The following is a 19,850-nucleotide window of genomic DNA, read 5'->3' on the forward strand; positions in this document are numbered from 1 at the left end:
GGATGTATCGTTTTATAAGGAACACCTCCACAATCCTTAAAGGGCCAATCTAGAGTAGTCCAAAAGCAGAACAGCAACCCTGCTCCACTATCCAAGTTGCACAAAACACTTTCCTTAGCACTTATTCCCTGCGCTTTGCGCAGGATGAATCTTTTTTACAAGGAACGCCTCTACAATCTTTCAAGGGCCAATGTAGAGTAGTCCAAAAACAGAACAGCAACCTTGCTCCACGCTCCAACTTGCACAAAACACTTTGCTTAGCACTTCGTTCCCGCGCTTCACTCAGGATGTATCTTCTTATAAGATGCGCCTCCACAATCCTTAAAGGGCTAATGTAGAGTAGTCCATAAGCAGAACAGCAACCCTGCTCCACTCTCCAACTTGCACAAAACACTTTGCTTAGTACTTCGTTCCCGCGCTTCACGCAGGATGTATCTTCTTATAAGGTGCGCCTCCACAATCCTTAAAGGGCTAATGTAGAGTAGTCCATAAGCAGAACAGCAACCCTGCTCCACTCTCCAACTTGCACAAAACCCTTTCCTTAGCACTTTACACTTGCGCTTCGTGGAGGATGCATCTTCTTATAATAAGCGCCTCCACAATCCTTAAAGGGCCAATGTAGAGAAGTCCAAAAGCAGACAGCAACCTGTCTCCGCTCCCCAACTTGCACAAAACACTTTGATTAGCACTTCACACCTGCGCTTCGCACAGGATGTATTTTCTTAAAAGGAATGCCCCCACAATCCTGAAAGGCCATTGTAGAGAAGTCCAAAAGCTGAGTAGCAGCCCTGTTCCACTCTCCAATATGCACAAAACACTTTGCTTAGCACTTTGCGCCAGAGCTTCGATCGGGATGCATTGTTTTATAAGGAACACCTCCACAATCCTTAAAGGGCCAATGTAGAGTAGTCCAAAAGCAGAACAGCAACCCTTCTCCACTCTCCAACTTGCACAAAACACTTTGCTTAGCACTTATTCCCTGCGCTTTGCGCAGGATGAATCTTCTTAAACGGAACGCCTCTACAATCCTTAAAGGGCCAATGTAGAGTAGTCCAAAAACAGAACAGCAACCCTGCTCCAATCTCCAACTTGCACAAAACACTTTCCTTAACACTTCGTTCCCGCTCTTCACGCAGGATGTATCTTCTTATAAAATGCGTCTCCTCAATCCTTAAAGGGCTAATGTAGAGTAGTCCATAAGCAGCACAGCAACCCTGCGCCACTCTCCAACTTGCACAAAACACTTTCCTTTGCACTTCGCGCCTGCGCTTCGCGGGGGATGCATCTTCTAATAAGAAGTCCCTCCACAATCCTTAAAGGGCCAATGTAGAGAAGTCCAAAAGCAGAACAGCAACCCTGTTCCAATCTCCAACTTGCACAAAATACTTTGCTTAGCACTTATTCCCTGCGCTTCACGCAGGATGTATCTTCTTATAAGGTGCGCCTCCACAATCCTTAAAGGGCTAATGTAGAGTAGTCCATAAGCAGAACAGCAACCCTGCTCCACTCTCCAATTTGCACAAAACACTTTCCTTAGCACTTCACACTTGCGCTTCGTGGAGGATGCATCTTCTTATAATAAGCGCCTCCACAATCCTTGAAGGGCCAATGTAGAGAAGTCCAAAAGCAGACAGCAACCTTGCTCCGCTCCCCAACTTGCACAAAACACTTTGATTAGCACTTCACACCTGCGCTTCGCACAGGATGTATTTTCTTAAAAGGAATGCCCCCACAATCCTGAAAGGCCATTGTAGAGAAGTCTAAATGCAGAGTAGCAGCCCTGTTCCACTCTCCAATATGCACAAAACACTTTGCTTAGCAATTTGCGCCAGAGCTTCGATCGGGATGTATCGTTTTATAAGGAACACCTCCACAATCCTTAAAGGGCCAATGTAGAGTAGTCCAAAAGCAGAACAGCAACCCTGCTCCACTCTCCAACTTGCACAAAACACTTTGCTTAGCACTTATTCCCTGCGCTTGGCGCAGGATGAATCTTCTTATAAGGAACGCCTCTACAATCCTTAAAGGGCCAATGTAGAGTAGTCCAAAAACAGAACAGCAACCCTGCTCCACTCTCCAACTTGCACAAAACACTTTGCTTAGCACTTCGGTCCCGTGCTTGACGCAGGATGTATCTTCTTATGAGATGCGCCTCCACAATCCATAAAGGGCTAATGTAGAGTAATCCATAAGCAGAACAGCAACCCTGCTCCACTCTCCAACTTGCACAAAACACTTTCCTAAGCACTTCGCGCCTGCGCTTCGCGGGGGATGCAGCTTCTAATAAGAAGTGCCTCCACAATCCTTAAAGGGCCAATGTAGAGAAGTCCAAAAGCAGAACATCAACCCTGCTCCACTCTCCAACTTGCACAAAACACTTTACTTAGCACTTATTCCCTGCGCTTTGCGCATGATGAATCTTTTTTATAAGGAACGCCTCTACAATCTTTCAAGGGCCAAAGTAGAGTAGTCCATAAACAGAACAGCAACCCTGCTCCACGCTCCGACTTGCACAAAACACTTTGCTTAGCACTTCGTTCCCGCGCTTCACGCAGGATGTATCTTCTTATAAGATGCGCCTCCACAATCCTTAAAGGGCTAATGTAGAGTAGTCCATAAGCAGAACAGCAACCCTGCTCCACTCTCCAACTTGCACAAAACACTTTCCTTAGCACTTCACACTTGCGCTTCGTGGAGGATGCATCTTCTTATAATAAGCGCCTCCACAATCCTTAAAGGGCCAATGTAGAGAAGTCCAAAAGCAGACAGAAACCTTCCTCCGCTCTCCAACTTGCACAAAACACTTTGATTAGCACTTCACACATGCGCTTCGCACAGGATGTATTTTCTTAAAAGGAATGCTTCCACAATCCTGAACGGCCATTCTAGAGAAGTCCAAAAGCAGAGCAGAAACGCTGTTCCACTCCCCAACATGCACAAAACACTTTGCTTAGCACTTTGCACCAGAGCTTCAAGCGGGATGAATCGTTTTATAAGGAACACCTCCACAATCCTTAAAGGGCCAATGTAGAGAAGTCCAAAAGCAGACAGCAACCTTGCTCTGCTCTCCAACTTGCACAAAACACTTTGATTAGCACTTCACACCTGCGCTTCGCAAAGGATGTATTTTCTTAAAAGGAATGCCTCCACAATCCTGAAAGGCCATTGTAGGGAAGTCCAAAAGCAGAGCAGCAGCCCTGTTCCACTCCCCAACATGCACAAAACACTTACCTGAGCAATTTGCACCAGAGCTTCGAGCGGGATGTATCGTTTTATAAGGAACACCTCCACAATCCTTAAAGGGCCAATGCAGAGAAGTCCAAAAGCAGAACAGTAACCCTGCTCCACTCTCCAGCTTGCACAAAACACTTTGCTTAGCACTTATTCCCTGCACTTTGCGCAACATGAATCTTCTTATAAGGAACGCCTCTACAATCCTTAAAGGGCCAATGTAGACTCGTCCAAAAACAGAACAGCAACCCTGCTCCACTCTCCAACTTGCACAAAACACTTTGCTTAGCACTTTGTTCCCGCCCTTCATGCAGGATGTATCTTCTTATAAGATGCGCCTCCACAATCCTTAACGGGCTAATGTAGAATAGTCCAAAAACTGAACAGCAACCCTGCTCCACTCTCCAACTTGCACAAAACACTTTGCTTAGCACTTCGTTCCCGCGTTTCACACAGGTTGTATCTTCTCATAAAATGCGCCTCCACAATCCTTAAATGGCTAATGTAGAGTAGTCCATAAGCAGAACAGCAACCCCACTCCACTCTCCAACTTGCACAAAACACTTTCCTTAGGACTTCACGCTTGCGCTTCGTGGAGGATGCATCTTCATATAATAAGCGCCTCCACAATCCTTAAAGGGCCAATGTAGAGAAGTCATAAAGCAGACAGCAACCTTGCTCTGCTCTCCAACTTGCACAAAACACTTTGATTAGCACTTCACACCTGCGCTTCGCAAAGGATGTATTTTCTTAAAAGGAATGCCTCCACAATCCTGAAAGGCCATTGTAGAGAAGTCCAAAAGCAGAGCAGCAGCCCTGTTCCACTCCCCAACATGCACAAAACACTTTGCTGAGCAATTTGCACCAGAGCTTTGAGCGGGATGTATCGTCTTATAAGGAAAACCTTCACAATCCTTAAAGGGCCAATGTAGAGAAGTCCAAAGGCAGAACAGCAACCTTGCTCCACTCTCCAACTTGCACAAAACACTTTGCTTAGCACTTATTCCCTGCGCTTTGCGCAGGATGAATCTTCTTATAAGGAACACCTCTACAATCATTAAAGGGTCAATGTAGAGTAGTCCAAAAACTGAACAGCAACCCTGCTCTACTCTCCAACTTACACAAAACACTTTACTTAGCACTTTGTTCCTGCGCTTCAGGCAGGATGTATCTTCTTATAAGATGTGCCTCCACAATCCATAAAGGGCTAATGTAGAGTAATCCATAAGCAGAACAGCAACCCTGCTCCACTTCCAACTTGCACAAAACACTTTCCTTAGCACTTCACGCTTGCGCTTCGTGGAGGATGCATCTTCTTATAATAAGCGCCTCCACAATCCTTAAAGGGCCAATGTAGAGAAGTCCGAAAGCAGACAGAAACCTTGCTCTGCTCTCCAACTTGCACAAAACACTTTGATTAGCACTTCACACCTGCGCTTCGCACAGGATGTATTTTCTTAAAAGGAATGCTTCCACAATCCTGAACGGCCATTGTAGAGAAGTCCAAAAGCAGAGCAGAAACACTGTTCCACTCCCCAACATGCACAAAACACTTTGCTTAGCACTTTGCACCAGAGCTTCAAGCGGGATGTATCATTTTATAAGGAACACCTCCATAATCCTTAAAGGGCCAATGCAGAGAAGTCCAAAAGCAGAACAGTAACCCTGCTCCACTCTCCAGCTTGCACAAAACACTTTGCTTAGCACTTATTCCCTGCGCTTTGCGAAACATTAATCTTCTTATAAGGAACACCTCTACAATCCTTAAAGGGCCAATGTAGAGTAGTTCAAAAGCAAAGCAGTAACCCTGTTCCACTCCCCAATATGAACAAAACACTTTCCTTAGCACTTCGCGCCTGCGCTTCACGGGGGATGCATCTTCTAATAAGAAGTGCCTCCACAATTCTTAAAGGACCAATGTAGAGAAGTCCAAAAGCAGAACATCAACCCTGCTCCACTCTCCAACTTGCACAAAACTCTTTGCTTAGCACTTATTCCCTGCGCTTTGTGCAGGATGAATCTTTTTTATAAGGAACGCCTCTACAATCTTTCAAGGGCCAATGTAGAGTAGTCCAAAAACAGAACAGCAACCTTGCTCCACTCTCCAACTTGCACAAAACACTTTGCTTAGCACTTCGTTCCCACGCTTCACACAGGATGTATCTTCTTATAAGATGCGCCTCCACAATCCTTAAAGGGCTAATGTAGAGTAGTCCATAAGCAGAACAGCAATCCTGCGCCACTGTCCAACTTGCACAAAACACATTCCTTAGCACTTCGCACGTGCGCTTCGCGGAGGATGCATCTTCTTATAAGAAGTGCCTCCACAATCCTTAAAGGGCCATTGTAGAGAAGTCCAAAAGCAGAGCAGCAACCCTGTTCGACTCCCCAATATGCACAAAACACTTTGCTTAGCACTTTGTGCCAGAGCTTCAAGCGGGATGTATCGTTTTATAAGGAACACCTCCACAATCCTTAAAGGGCCAATGTAGAGAATTCCAAAAGCTGAACAGCAACCCTGCTCCACTCTCCAACTTGCACAAAACCCTTTGCTTAGCACTTCACGCTTGTGCTTAGCGGAAGATGCATCTTCTTACAAAAAGCGCCTCCACAATCCTTAAAGGGCCAATGTAGAGAAGTCCAAAAGCAGAACAGAAACCATGTGTCAGTATTGTGTCTCACCTTCCTGGGTCTGACGTCCTTCTCTGGCGTAGTCTTCTTGGGTTTTGTTTCTTTGGAGACGAAGAGATAAAGCCTATTGCTCCAAGTCACCACCGCGCCTACCCAATGTAGGATATGGGCAGCTCGAGGGCCACCCGGAGAGCTAGGTCTCTAAGGAAAAACCCCCTCCAGAGGGAAAAACCTGGTGGTCCCATGACGAAATATCCCCAATAACTGGTAAATGGCATGTAGGATCTGTTTCCGGGCAGGGGAAATGTTGTGAGCGCTGGTAGGTGAATAGAGTCCCAATCCACACTGAGCCAATGAATGAAGAATGCAGGATGAGGTCCCGTGGGAGTAGCTACCTTCAGAGTGTAAGCGGCAATGAGGCCACCACGAGGAGACAATGAGAGCCAAGGGAGAGATGAAAAGAGCATTCTGACAGTGGAATGCCAGAGCATGCGAGGCAGAAGGAAAGTAGCGAGGACTTTGAGCAGGGAGATAGCAGAAGAGAGGAACAGCACGGCCAAAGCCAGAGTCAGGAGCAAGGTGCCACACAACCCCCAGGGGGATGCTGCAGAAGAAGCAAGGAAGAATGCAAAGCCAGCAACCTGACAGAACGAGAGGAAGCAAATTAGTGTTTCACAACATTAAAGGCAGTTGCAACGCAGAGCTTACCTGTTCGTGTTGGGATTAAATGCTGGTCTGTTTCTTTCTGGTTGCATGCTAACGTGATGACGTGCACGCAACGTTTCATGACGCACGCAACCATCTTGGTAGTAGCAAAGCGTCTCCACCGTTGACATAGGGATGTAAACGGTAATAGTCTCCAAGGACGCGGAGAACAAAGCAAAGGCGTGACACCATGCTGTGCTCTCCAACGTGCATAAATCATTTTGCTGAGCACTTTGCGGCTGCGCTTCGTGAGGGATGTATCTTCTTATATGGATGCTTCCACAATCCTTAAAGGGCCAATGTTGAAAAGTCAAACAGCAGAACAGCAACCCTGCTCCACTCTCCAAATTTCACAAACACTTTGCTTACCACTTTGCACTCGCTCTTCGCACAGGCTGTATCTTCTTATAAGGAACGCCTCCACATTCCTTAAAGGGCCATTGTAGAGAAGTCCAAAAGCAGAACAGCAATCCTTTTGCACTCTCCAATTTGCACAGAACACTTTTCTTAGCACTTTGCTTATAACGTCTCACCCACGCTTCATGCAGGATGTATCATCTTATAAGGAATGCCTCCACAATCCTTAAAGGGCCAATGTAGAGAAGTTCAAACGCAGAACAGCAACACTGCTCCACTCTCCAAATTACACAAAACACTTTGCTTAGCGCATTGCGGCCACTCTTCGCACGGGATGTATCTTCTTTAAGGAACGCCTCCACAATCCTTAAAGGGCCAACTTAGAGAAGTCCAAAAGCAGAACAGCAACCATGCTCCACTCTCCAACTTGCCCAAAACCCTTTGCTTAGCACTTTGTGCCCCATTAAGTGGTATATACTGTTTACATAATTTCTGTTCGTGCAATTGTTCAAAATACTCAACACAGAGGCCACCAGGGGGTGCACAGGCAATGGCTGCCTGAGTGTACTGCTCCCGCCGAAGCCTGGCAGTTAGAGGGGATTGAGCCCCCCCGAGCTCCCTGCCGGCTGACCTAACTCGACAGATTGGCGTGGTGACCCCCCGGGGCACCCCACGCCCGAAAGAGCGATGCTCGGGATCCCTGGGAAACCCGAGAACAGGACCCAGGGCCTCCTTGTGTGAAGCGAAGCGAGGCCTCGGCGGCCGCGGAGCCACGGGTGAAGAGGCGTCCTCTCGACACCGCACGGACACATTGCTCGGTCCACCCACTTCCCCTCGACCAGCTTCCTACACCAGCAGGGGGTGCGGCCCGGCTGGAGACAGGGTCCCCAACAAAACGAAGGAGCGTCCACAAAGCGGGAAGCGGGCTCTCGCCCCCCCCCCCAAGCCGGAGCAAAACACGCCGGGGCTCGATCGGCGGGCAGCGGGAATTCGCTGTCTGGAGGCCGGCAACCGGGAGACTGGGACGGGGTACCGCAGCCCGACGCCGGAGGACACAGGGCGGTCCCGGGAGCAGAGGCCCCTCGCAGAATTCCCCAGCTCGGGCCGCAGTAGCCCACCGAAGAGCGTGCAAACAGGCGGGAACCTCCTGCGATGCAGCAGGGCCCACACCTCGACACGGGGGGCCCAGGAGCCGCACTCTACAGGTGAGCGAGCAGAGGTGTGGAGGCCCCCTCGCATGTGATTCAGGCGAGTGGGGGTCCCAGGATCCTCTCCCGGAGCTACTGCCCAGAAAGGACCAGAGGGCACCAGGCAGACACGGCGGTTCGGCGTAAGTGCCACAGCAGAACACTCCAGCCCCCCCACCCCGGGGACACAGAGATAGTGCCGTCAGTCTCGGGGGCAATCCGGGTGTGAGGCCCCCACCCGGTGTTGGTGGGGCATGTGCCCACCCGGTGACGGCCCCTCCCCCCCGGGGACCAAAGTGCAGGCATCTGACCACAAGTTGAGGACACTGGCCAAACAGACTCATCTGTCCACAACGGACTCATCTGTCCACCACGTCCTCCACAAGGAAACCAATAGAAGCCCCCGACTGCCACAACGAAGCTGGTCTGGGGCCCCCGCCTGGTGATGGTGGGGCGTGTGCCCGCCCAACAACGACCCCCCCGCGGCAGCAAAAGAACATTTCATTCGAGTGGGGGGAGACCTTACCCCGGTTCCCCCCCTTCGCACAAGCCCCCTCTGGGCTCTCCAGGAAGAAAAACCGCCGACTGACCCGAGAGGGGTTTCCCACTGCCCTTCGGGACCGCGGTGGTCTTAGCGGCGGGGCACAGGGAGGCACCAGATGAACTGGCGGTAAACCTTGCAGGAATATCGCTTCCAGGAGACAGCAAGTAGCAAAAAAGGTACGAGCCCCAAAAGAGAAATGGCCCAGTCGGAGGCCCCGGCACCTTCCACAGCAGCAACGGAAAGGGGCTTTGCCTCGATCCTGCAGGAAATCAGGGACATGCGCTCTGACATCGCTCAGAAGTTCGAAAAAATGGACCAAAGGGTGGACAAGGTTGAGGACAGATTGTTACAGGTCGAGACCAACCAGTCATCAACAGCGTCCCAAGAAATACAAATAGGCATGAGGCTAGATGCTCTGGAAAAAAGGGACGAGGAATGGGCCCGGCAGATGGATGACTTTGAAAACAGGGAAAGGAGGAACAACCTCAGAACCTTTGGGGTACCCGAACTGGAAGGAGAAACGGAGAGAGACATCACCCGAGAGGTGTGAGATATTATCACCCTCCTGTTTGCAGAAGAGATGACTCACATTCGACAGGGTACACAGGGCAGGGGGCAGAGTGGGGGGCCCCCGGTCGATCTTGGTCCGGTTCCTGTGCTGGAGGAGGCCAGAAAGGCCCGGGAAATCACCTACAATAATGCCCAGATCTCAATCTATCAGGATCTCTCTGCCTACACGCTGGCCAAGCGCAGAATGTGCCACCCCCTAACGCAGCTGCTCAAAGGGAAGGAAGTGCGCTACAGATGGGGCTTCCCCTTCTCCCTGGCTTTTGAATATATGGGTCAACGAACAACTCTGATCATGGAAGATGACATACGGGGAGCTATCCAAGATTATGTAACGGATTCCAACCCCTGGAGGGGCCCATCGGGGCCGGAGATGGGCAGACCTAGTGGCCCCGGCCCGTCGGGAAACAGGAGAAGAAGAACTGAAGCGAGGAAATTCAGAAAAATTAACACTCCATCACCAGCAAAGGAGGGTGAACGGAATGACTCTGAAGACTGAGAACGGGGGCGACCCGTCAAGATTTGGACAGACGAGTGAGGACTCAGAGGTTCTATCATTATCAGCGTCCCTACAAACAGCAAGTATAAGGGGTCCACAGAAGGGACAATGCCACAGGGGGGCAGGGGGGGCTCAAAGTGATGAGCTTTATATGGATCGCCTGGCCGAGGTGGGCAGGCTGGTGGTTCGGCCAAAAGCCAGTGATGGCAGGACTAACTGTCTGGATGCCGGGGTGGGGGGAGGGGGTGCACACGAAGGTTGGGGTTGTTCAGTTAGGGGCTGGGGAGGGGGGGCAGTTGGGGAATTGTTTCAGGCCCACCCGGGGGGGAGGGTTGGGGGGAGAGGGGGAGCATAAAACAAAACTAAGGGAGCACCCAAGGAGGGACAATGTGAAGATGTTGACCGAGAGAGAGGAAAACCTAGATTATGGCTGAAAGTTTGCCGGCCCTGGGAGTGGGTTCCCTCAACGTACGGGGCCTGAACACCCCCACGAAGAGGTCCCTGGTCTGCAGGGAGTTTAGAAAGGCGAATATTGACCTCCTCTTCTTGCAAGAGACTCACTGGGCAAGGGGGAAGGAACCCAAAATGCGGGGAGGAGGAATTGGGGAGGTTTTCTGTGCATCCCATAAGGGCAAAAAGAGAGGGGTGGCCATTTTGTTAGCGAGGAATGTGAGCTTCGAGAAAGAGGCCATATTGAAAGACCCATAGGGCCGTTACTTGCTGTTACGGAGGTCCCTGCAGGGCGCCCCACTCACCCTTGCCGTTGTCTATGGCCCAAACAAAGGTCAAATTCAATTCTGGGAGGAGGTGAGGGATAGACTCAAGCTATTCGTCCAAGGCACGGTGGTGGTGGGGGGACTTCAACATGGTCCTGGACCCAACCCAGGATAGGAAGCGCGTTGGCCCCCAGATCTCCAGGGCAGCAGATGAGACCATGGCTCGAAACTTCCAAAGGGTTAACTCGGAATTAGGCCTGGTGGACACGGTCCCGACCCCCAGGACAAGCGCCCCCTCTTTCACATATTACTCGGCCATCCACACGTCCTTTTCCAGGATAGATTACATCTTAGTGGATGAGACCCTGCACCCATTCGTCACTGGCCACAGGGTGGACCCCCGTCCCCTGGACTGACCATGATTTGGTCTGAGTCACCATAACAAGGGGATGGGTAAGCACCCGCAGGGGACGATGGAAGTGCAACGACTCCCTACTTAAGGACGAGGTCCACGCACAGGAGGTGCTTGACACCATATCGGAATTCTTTGAGCTCAATGACAGTGGGGAGGTTGGCTTGCAGGCGACCCTAAGGGGAGTCCTGATCAAAATGGGAGCTTGGAAAAAAAGAGAGAGGGAAGCCCAGGAGAGGTCTCTGAGAGAGAAAATAGCTCAACTCCAGCCGGGAGGCCCCCCCGTAGAACCCTTGGACCGTGACTGGGTAGCCGCCCTGGACGACTATAGGCTCCAGTTGAAAGATCTCCTCCTACACAAAACAGAAAGGAATCTCCAACTGGTCAGACAGAAGTATTATGATGAGGGGGACAGGGCGGACAGGATTCTGGCCTGGAAACTGAGGGAGGTACAGAGAAGTAGAATGGTGAAAGCAGTAAAGGACGAGGAGGGGTCGATAGGCTATGACACGCCCCACATAGAAGAGGCCTTTCGCAGATACTATGAAAAACTATACTCATCAGAATATAACGGGGGAGAGGCGGAGATTGAAGGGTTCTTGAACTCCATACAAATCCCGGCCCTGACCAGGGAGATGGCGGAGAGGTTGGAGGGTCTGGTAACCGAGGACGAGGTGGAACGTGCGATCAGCGGGATGAAGGTGGGCACTTCCCCGGGTGAGGATGGCTACTCAGTTTACTTCTATAAAAGGTTTTGCTCGACTCTAGCCCCACACTTAGTAAAGGTGTTCAATGCAGTGCTGGAGGGGGACTCTCTTCCGGACTCTATGATGGAGGCCATAATTGTGGTGTTGCCCAAGGACGGCAAGGACCCCACGGAGTGCTCCTCCTACCGCCAAATATCTTTGTTGAATATTGACGTGAAGATCCTAGCTAATTTAGTTTGGAGGAGGATGGAGGAGATACTGCCAAAACTGGTCCACGGGGACCAAGTGGGGTTCATAAGGGGAAGACAGGGCTCAGACAACATCCGTTCCAACTTGTTCCATTATGCCCAGGCGTCGGACCTCGACGCATGTGTCCTCTCCCTGGACTCGGAAAAGGCGTTCGTCAGGGTCGAGTGGAGATACATGGAACTCATCCTCCAGAAAATGGGCTTTGGGGTACACATCAGGGAATGGGTGGCTGCATTATATAGAGCCCCAAAGGCAAGGGTACAAGTAAATGGCAGGTTGTCAGATCCATTCCCCCTCTCGCGGGGAAGAAGGCAGGGATGCCCTCTTTCCCCCTGATCTACATCCTCACAATGGAGCCCCTGGCCATAGCATTTAGAGCACACCCAGACATTAAGGGGACCAGGAGAGGCGAAGTAGAATTCAAGCTCTCCCTGTTCGCGGATGACATTCTGGCTTACCTGGTGGACCCGGGCTCCTCACTCCCCCACTCCTGTCCCTGATGGCCGCATTTGGGCGCTTCTCGGGGCTAAAGATCAACACATCTAAATCAGTTCTGCTCCCCAAACTGTGGGGAAGGTCTCTATCCGATACCTGGGCGTTCTCCTCACCAAGGAACTATGACAACTTGCCCCTACCAACTATGACCCCGTCATGGCAGGGATCACCGCAGACCTAAGGAGATGGGGCTCAATGATTCTGTCCTGGTACGGCCGTATGACAGCAGGAAAAATTAATATACTACCACGTTTACTGTATCTCTTTACTGCTCTCCCAACCAGCGTCCCTGACCAAACCTTCAGGGTTCTTCAGAGTGCAGTGCGAGAGTTTATATGGCAGGGTAGGACCCCAAGGACTGCGAAGGCGGTCCTGACCTTACTGAGGGAGGAGGGAGGGCTCGGGTTGTCAGTTTTTCAAGTATACTACCGCGCCGCCCAGTTGCGTGTCCTCCTGGAACACATGAAAGAGGGGCTGGGAACCTACTGGTCATACTTGGAAGACATGGGCGCCCACCCTTTCAAAGTTCGAGACCTCCTATGGGCCCCACGCAGGTTCATCACGAACAGACTCAAATCCCACCCGACACTGGGAGATCTCTGGGCAATTTGAAGGGAGGGCCCCCAGACAGCATACCTAACGTCATGGCCGTCCCCGATGTCATCGCTCTGGGGCCACCCCCTCAAACTGAGAAGTAGGGGGTTCCGCAACGCACAGGTCTGGTCCGACTCAGGAATGGAGTGGGCGGGGCAGATGTTTAAGGAAGGGGAATTCCTTGCATATGAGGAACTCAGAGACGCTCTCGGGCAGGGGTCACTCTCCATATTCGAATACCTCCGCTTGAAGGGTATCCTTTGTGACCAAGCATGGGGCCAAAATTTGAAGAGACAGCTCACCCCTTTTGAGAAATTACTCGACACAGCGACCTCAAGGAAGGGGGCGGTATCCGGGATGTAGATAATCCTGAACACTATTAACCCAGTGGAGAGGAGGGGCTTCCGCACGTTTTGGAACGATTTGGCAAGAGAGGAGATCTCGGAGGACGACTGGTCAAGGATATTCAAAATAGCATTCCACTGGAACTTATTCACAGCTGATATGGGACACAACTTCAAGATTTTGCAGGGGTGGCATAGAGACCCTGTGAAGCTGTCAAAAATGTTCTCGGGAGTGTCCCCCGTCTGCCCAAGGGGGTGTGACCAGGTCGGAACGAGGGGACACATGTGGTGGTACTGCCCAAAAGTACAGGCATACTGGGAGAAGATAAGGGGTTGGATCGCTGAAGTCTCTGAGGAACTATTCCCCCAGAACCCTCTGACGATGTTGCTGGGCCTCCCTCTGGAGGACACAGACTTATACAGGTACCCTAGAATGTGGGAAACAATGCTGAGGGCGGGAAGGGTGGCCTTGGCGCAGAAATGGAAGAGCCCGGAGACCCCCTCGAAGGAGGACTGGCTAAAAAAGGTAAAAAACATGTTCCTAATGAACAAATTAACGGCAATGATGAACAATGACTCTGGCTTATTCCAAGCAAACTGGTACGGGGTGCAGCAGACCTGGGGATGGGACGTACACTGACGTCTGGTATGGGCCCCGGTGGGGGTGGGTGGGGATCGGGGTCAGGAAGGAACTACGGATGGAACGGTGCCCACGGCCCGGGGGACGGCGGACAAAATACAGCCATAGAAGAAGTCAACAATCACATTTTCTCCCAATGCTCCGGACACGAATGAGCTTTCAACGAGACGCCCCAAATTATGGTTCAAGTGGGGTTAAGTTATCAGGGGGGAGGGTATGTATTGGGGTGGGGGTGGAGGAGGGCCGGGGTTATTGGGCCAGTTGAATGTATACCCTTTGAATATGCATTGAGCCCGTTTGTTACATTAAGAAAATGATAATAAAACCAAAGTAAAAAAAAAAAAATACTCAACACTCCAAGAGTAAAATTCTGCGTTGGATCTGGCATTTCAGCACAATGTTACCTTTTTTTAAAAAAAATTATTTATTGTTCTTAGTTTATAAAAAACCTTTACAAGCAATGTATACAATATTAATTCATTGTCTTTTACATAAAATCATTATTAAACTCAATACTATCAATTGCCATACAAAATTCAAGTGTTTATAAATATAATTATATACAAATTAAAATAAAAAATTCTAACAAAATTAAAAAAATAAGAAACTCAATTTTGCAATTGTTAGTATCCAATACTCAAAAAAAAAAGAAGTGAATATTGAAGAAAGACACATTCATCATATTGAGCAACATTTAATTCCTTTAAAACAAAAGATTAGTATTATTATGTATTATTATGTATTATGAGTTATATATCTCAGATTGCTGTTCAATGAGATCAATAAACCTAGACAAAGCAAAGATCAGTGATCTATGTGATCCTTCCATCAGTCTATTCCATAAATACACCAAACAATCTTCAAATTCTTGGTTAGCAAGTATAAGAAACAGCTTGGATCTAGTATTTTTAAAGTGATTATACTCTAAAATCATATGTGTTAAAGATTCAGTTTTAGCATCACAGCCTGGAAATCTACACTTAATATTCCCACTTATAGAAGGCTTGTTAGACCAAGTGGATACACGTTTACGAGTATGTATTTGATTCAGTATAAATCTTAAATACGTATACCGAACATTTTTACAAAGAAAGGAAATAACATACAGTTGCTAAGGTATCCTTTTTCTTGGATGCTTAGCTTAGTGGGTATATGTTTTATAGTTGGAAAGAGATTCAATAGTTTGTATCCAATCTTTTTCATAATGTTTTTTTTTCACATAGGCTGGGCGATTAACTAGATCTTCATTAGTTGTTTCTAATTCCATCAGAATATTATTTGCATAAGTTAAGTAAGATGTGAAGGTGGGAGGCATATTTTGGACAGACCTCATATAGTGTAGGTCACAATACAATGAATTATTTGGAGTTTCTAAGATTTTTGAATAATTACACAGAATCCGCCAGTGATGGTGACTTGCGAGTAATAGAAGCACAAATTCGTGCCGTATGACAGAATTGGGGATAGCCATTGCTAAACCAAGTGTTGTCTTCATAAGACGACCCTGTATAGTATTTAATATGGTATCTATGTTGTGGAGGGACATGTGAGTTGCATATAAAATTACAGGTTCAATCTTCTTCATAATAAACTCTATGAGAGGAATTAGAGAGTATTTGCAGAATTTTTTATAGATGATCTTCATTTGTGAAGGTAAAGGACATACCTTTTCATTCAAATGTTCTACTCAATATTTTAAGGAAAAGGAATTGGAGAAATTATAATCTAAGTATGCAACATGTATGGGTTGTTTTATCAAAACATCATTTATTTTCCATCTTGCTAGCATGGGTTTTTTCCTAGATGTGTAAACATACATCATTGTTTTTTCAACATTCGCGCTTAGGTTAAAAGTCTCTGCAACATTAGCGAAAGCATGTAATTCATATTGAAGTCCATAGGGGGTTGGATCCAATAAAAGGATGTCATCAGCGAAAGCCAACCAGTGCAGACGCATTGACCCTATTCAAACCGCATATGTAATTATGGAATCCCATATCCTGACGAGATCACAAATATGAAGATTAAATAGAATGGCTGCTAAAATGCAGCCCTGTTTGAGTCCGACAAAAGTTGGAATAGGTTTTGTAGTGGAGCCTTCTTTGATGACCCTAACTTGATATGAGGTACCTAAATGGAGCTTAATGATGCAGAATATTAGGGTAATGGGTATACCCAACATCTCCATTTTTTTCCCATAGAATATCTCCAATAATTGTGTCAAAAGCTGAGGTCATATTAATAGAAGCGATATATACTGGCGTAGCATTAGCAATTTTAGTAGAAGCTAGGAGGTGGGATAGAACAGTCATATTTAGCGTAGTTCCCATCCCCTTTCTGAACCCAATTCTACATTTAGAGAGGAGATTGTGTTCCTTTATATGTTTCTCCAATTCAAATAATAGGATGGTCGAGAATACTTTGGATGAAGCATCAGTTAGAGCTATAGGTCTATAATTACATGGATTCATGTAATCCCCTTTCTTATAAATAGGTACAATGATGCCATAAACCCATGACTCAGGGGTCGTGAAGGTTTTAAGAATAAGGTCAAATTTGACTTTAAAGATGTGCGCCCACAGAACTGGATCATTCTTAAATACACAAGGAGGCACTCCTTCAGGTCCGACTGTTTTTGAAGGATTAAGCTTTCCAATCGCTCCTAAAATGTCTGATATTGAGATCTGTCATGGTTGCGTGAGCCTCGAAAAGGGTAGAACATAAGTAAGATCTTTACATTTTTCGGGCAGACTACATTTATTAGTTATATGCTCGGTCCAGATGTCAGCAGGAATACATTAATCAACTACTGGTTCAATAGGGTTGGTACATCTTAAAAGAGTCCATATATCTTTTGTTTTTTGACCGCATATATATTTGAGCATATATTTGAGCATCTTGATATTTTCACAATTATAGGCATCAATTTGGTACCACTTTAATGGGTTCTTATACTTTTGAATAATAGATTTCTTTGTGGCTAAATATAGGTCAATTCTCAAACACTGTTTGGTTAAATTTATTAATTCTGAGTTTTTGTGCGATTTTAAGTTTTTAATCTTTACATTAAAGGGAGATTTGTGAGTAGTTACCTTCATTCTATTAGTTGTAGATATTTCCGTAATAATCCCAGAAATAAGAGAAGAGATTTACACTTCAAATTTAGTTTCAGATTCAGAGAATAAGATGGAGGACCGAAGGGAGGCACCTGACCCCTCACCTTTGTGTACTGTGCATGCATACTCAAAGCCCTTTGATTAAGCAATTGCTACTGCGGCCTGAAGGTAAATACAAAGGCAAATGTGTGTGTGCCTGTCTCTGTGAGAGAAAGCGATACTGTTCATGTGCAAGTGTTATAATGGTGTATGAATGTGCGACGTGAACAGGGTCGAACTGGGCCATACAATTGTCTCGGGCACCAATGAAAAAGTGTCCCACAGTTGCAAATTGCTATTCATTCCTGTTGTGACACAGTTTGAATATTAACCAAGGAGGAGTTTTTTGATAACATGTGATGCAAATTATGCATTTTAAATAATATTTATTCAGCAACACTGGTCAAAACTACTAGTTGCAGAGTGAATAAACTCATCTACTGGCCTAAATTGGCCAAAAAAGAGGCCCATTTTGACCAACAACTGGCCCACACCAGCATTTGGTTCGGCCATGGGCCTAATGACCTGTAGGCTAGTCCGGATCTGGATGTGAGCATATGTGGGTGTTCAAGTGTGAGCTGGTGTTAGAGTATTTGTGTGTGAACTTGTGTGGTTATGAATTCCCGAGTGAGATTTAGTCTGCATGGGATGTTTTGTTTGTGATGTGATGAAAAGAGATAGGGGGTTGCGGGCTGTGATGGAAGGAGCTGGTGCAAGGGCACTTTCCGAGAGGATGGTGACTGGTAAACGTTCACAAGCATTGATCTTTTTTTATGTGAAATGGCAATATTATTGGCATTATGGGAAATGGCAGCATGACTTAAGGGTGTTATCGCCTATGTTGCATAGCTTGCATGAACATATTTGTATACAATAGCCTGGCAATGTGGATGGCATAATGGGCCAAGCCAACATGAGTTTGCTTACTTGTCGGTACTTATCTGAGTTGGCATGGCCTGCATGGGCATGTTTTTATGCTATATCATTGCAATTTTACTGGCATTATGGGCAAAGCCAAAATTAGTGTTCTTATATGGGTAAATGTTACACAACCTGCATGGACATGTTTACAGTGGCAGCATGGGCATACTTTCTTCATGTGTCATGTCAATAATACTGACATTTTTGGCAAAGACAATGTGAGTGTTCTTAGGAGGGACAATGGCCTATAGTGGCATAACCTGCGTGGACATGTTTATAATGGCATCATAATATTACTGCCATTATTGGCAAAGGCATCATGAGGGTTCTTCCATGGAGATACTGGCCACTATTGCCACAGCCAACATTGACACTTTTTTATCTAGTTACATGGCAATATTGAGGTATTATGTGAAAAGGCAATTTGAGTTTTATTAGATAAGGATATTGCCCTTAATTAGCACAACTAAGATGTGGCAACAACATTATGGGTCAATCCATCATAAGTATTCTTACATGGGAGTACTAACATATGTGGGAATACTGCCATATATGAGGCCGGCCGGTGTGAACTTTTCTTCTTACAGTGGCATTACTGGCATTATGGGCAATACCGACATGAGTGTGTTCTTATTTTTGAAATATTGGTGTATATTGAAACATGGAGATTGTAAATGTCTTTTGACACTAGCAGAATACTGGGATATATTGTGTACAAAAGGATCCGGAAATGCACTGAACAATACTCTTGTGTTCTGTTGGTAACATAACATTCAATTTTTGTATTGTATTAATGTGATACCCCACACAACCAGTTGTACGTTTTATAGGTATTTAGCAATTGTTTAAAAAAAAAGCTATGTCATAAAATGCACAATTGTAATCTTTTATTAAAAAAAAAATATATAGGAGGCATGGGGGGTTATCCCTCCGATCTCCCATTGCTTGGTTTTGGAAGCCCTCACAATGTTTGGTTGCTCACATACATCCATGAGAAATATGTATTCCCGTCCAATGAATACATTCATTCACCTGCAGACTCATGCGTTATGATTCATTAGCACTATCGATGGATGCTACAGCGAAAGAGTGCGCTTGGACATGGGCTTTATCCATTTTAACCAGCCCACTTTCTCAGATGACTAACTCACTATCCATCTCCTCTGCTTTCCCCTGTTTTTCCATTTCCTTCTAGATTTGGAATTAATGGAACTAAATTAATCAAAATGCATATGTGTGCTTGCTAACTCCACCCTTGCTCCCGACCCACATTAACTCAAGCACTGTGACTGCCATTAAAACGGAAAGGGGGATATTTATAAAGCTTCCATGGGATTCTCCAAGATAGCCACCTTTGTGTAGTTGTATTTGGTTTTGAAAAACAAGTTTGCACTTCCAGCTTGCATCTGTTTGCCACAAACAACTTGGGTGATAGTGGTGATAAAGCATGCTTTGAAAGGCCATACTGGCAATAAAGAGCTCTGTGCAGCACCTGCCAAAAGCCCTCACTGCATTTGCGCCTTAATTCAGGTGGTGGGCCATTACTGGTTGGGACACACTGGCTAGTCATGCTTTATTATGCCACCACTTTCTGCCTCAGTTGAACAATAAAAACAGAAATATGAGCTAGAACATAGAGTTGGATCAGCATAGGTAAAAATATATTTTAGGACCCTTTCCAGGATGTTTATGGTGACCCACACAATCAGAGTTGTGGAATTCTGGGCATTATTACCTGTTTGTTGCCCAGAATTATCCTCTCATGGATGGCGTTCTCCAATGTTAGTTCCATTCCCTCTGTGACTGTTTATTTTGTTTGTCCCCTCCAATCACATAATCCTGGCTCCCAACTCCTCTTCAATCCTTGCACACAGCTCTCATTATCTCCCCTGCCCC

The sequence above is a fragment of the Ambystoma mexicanum genome, chromosome 8, assembly GCF_040938575.1.
Source record: "Ambystoma mexicanum isolate Mex_15411 chromosome 8, UKY_AmexF1_1, whole genome shotgun sequence".
In the NCBI taxonomy this organism is placed as follows: Eukaryota; Metazoa; Chordata; class Amphibia; order Caudata; family Ambystomatidae; genus Ambystoma; species Ambystoma mexicanum.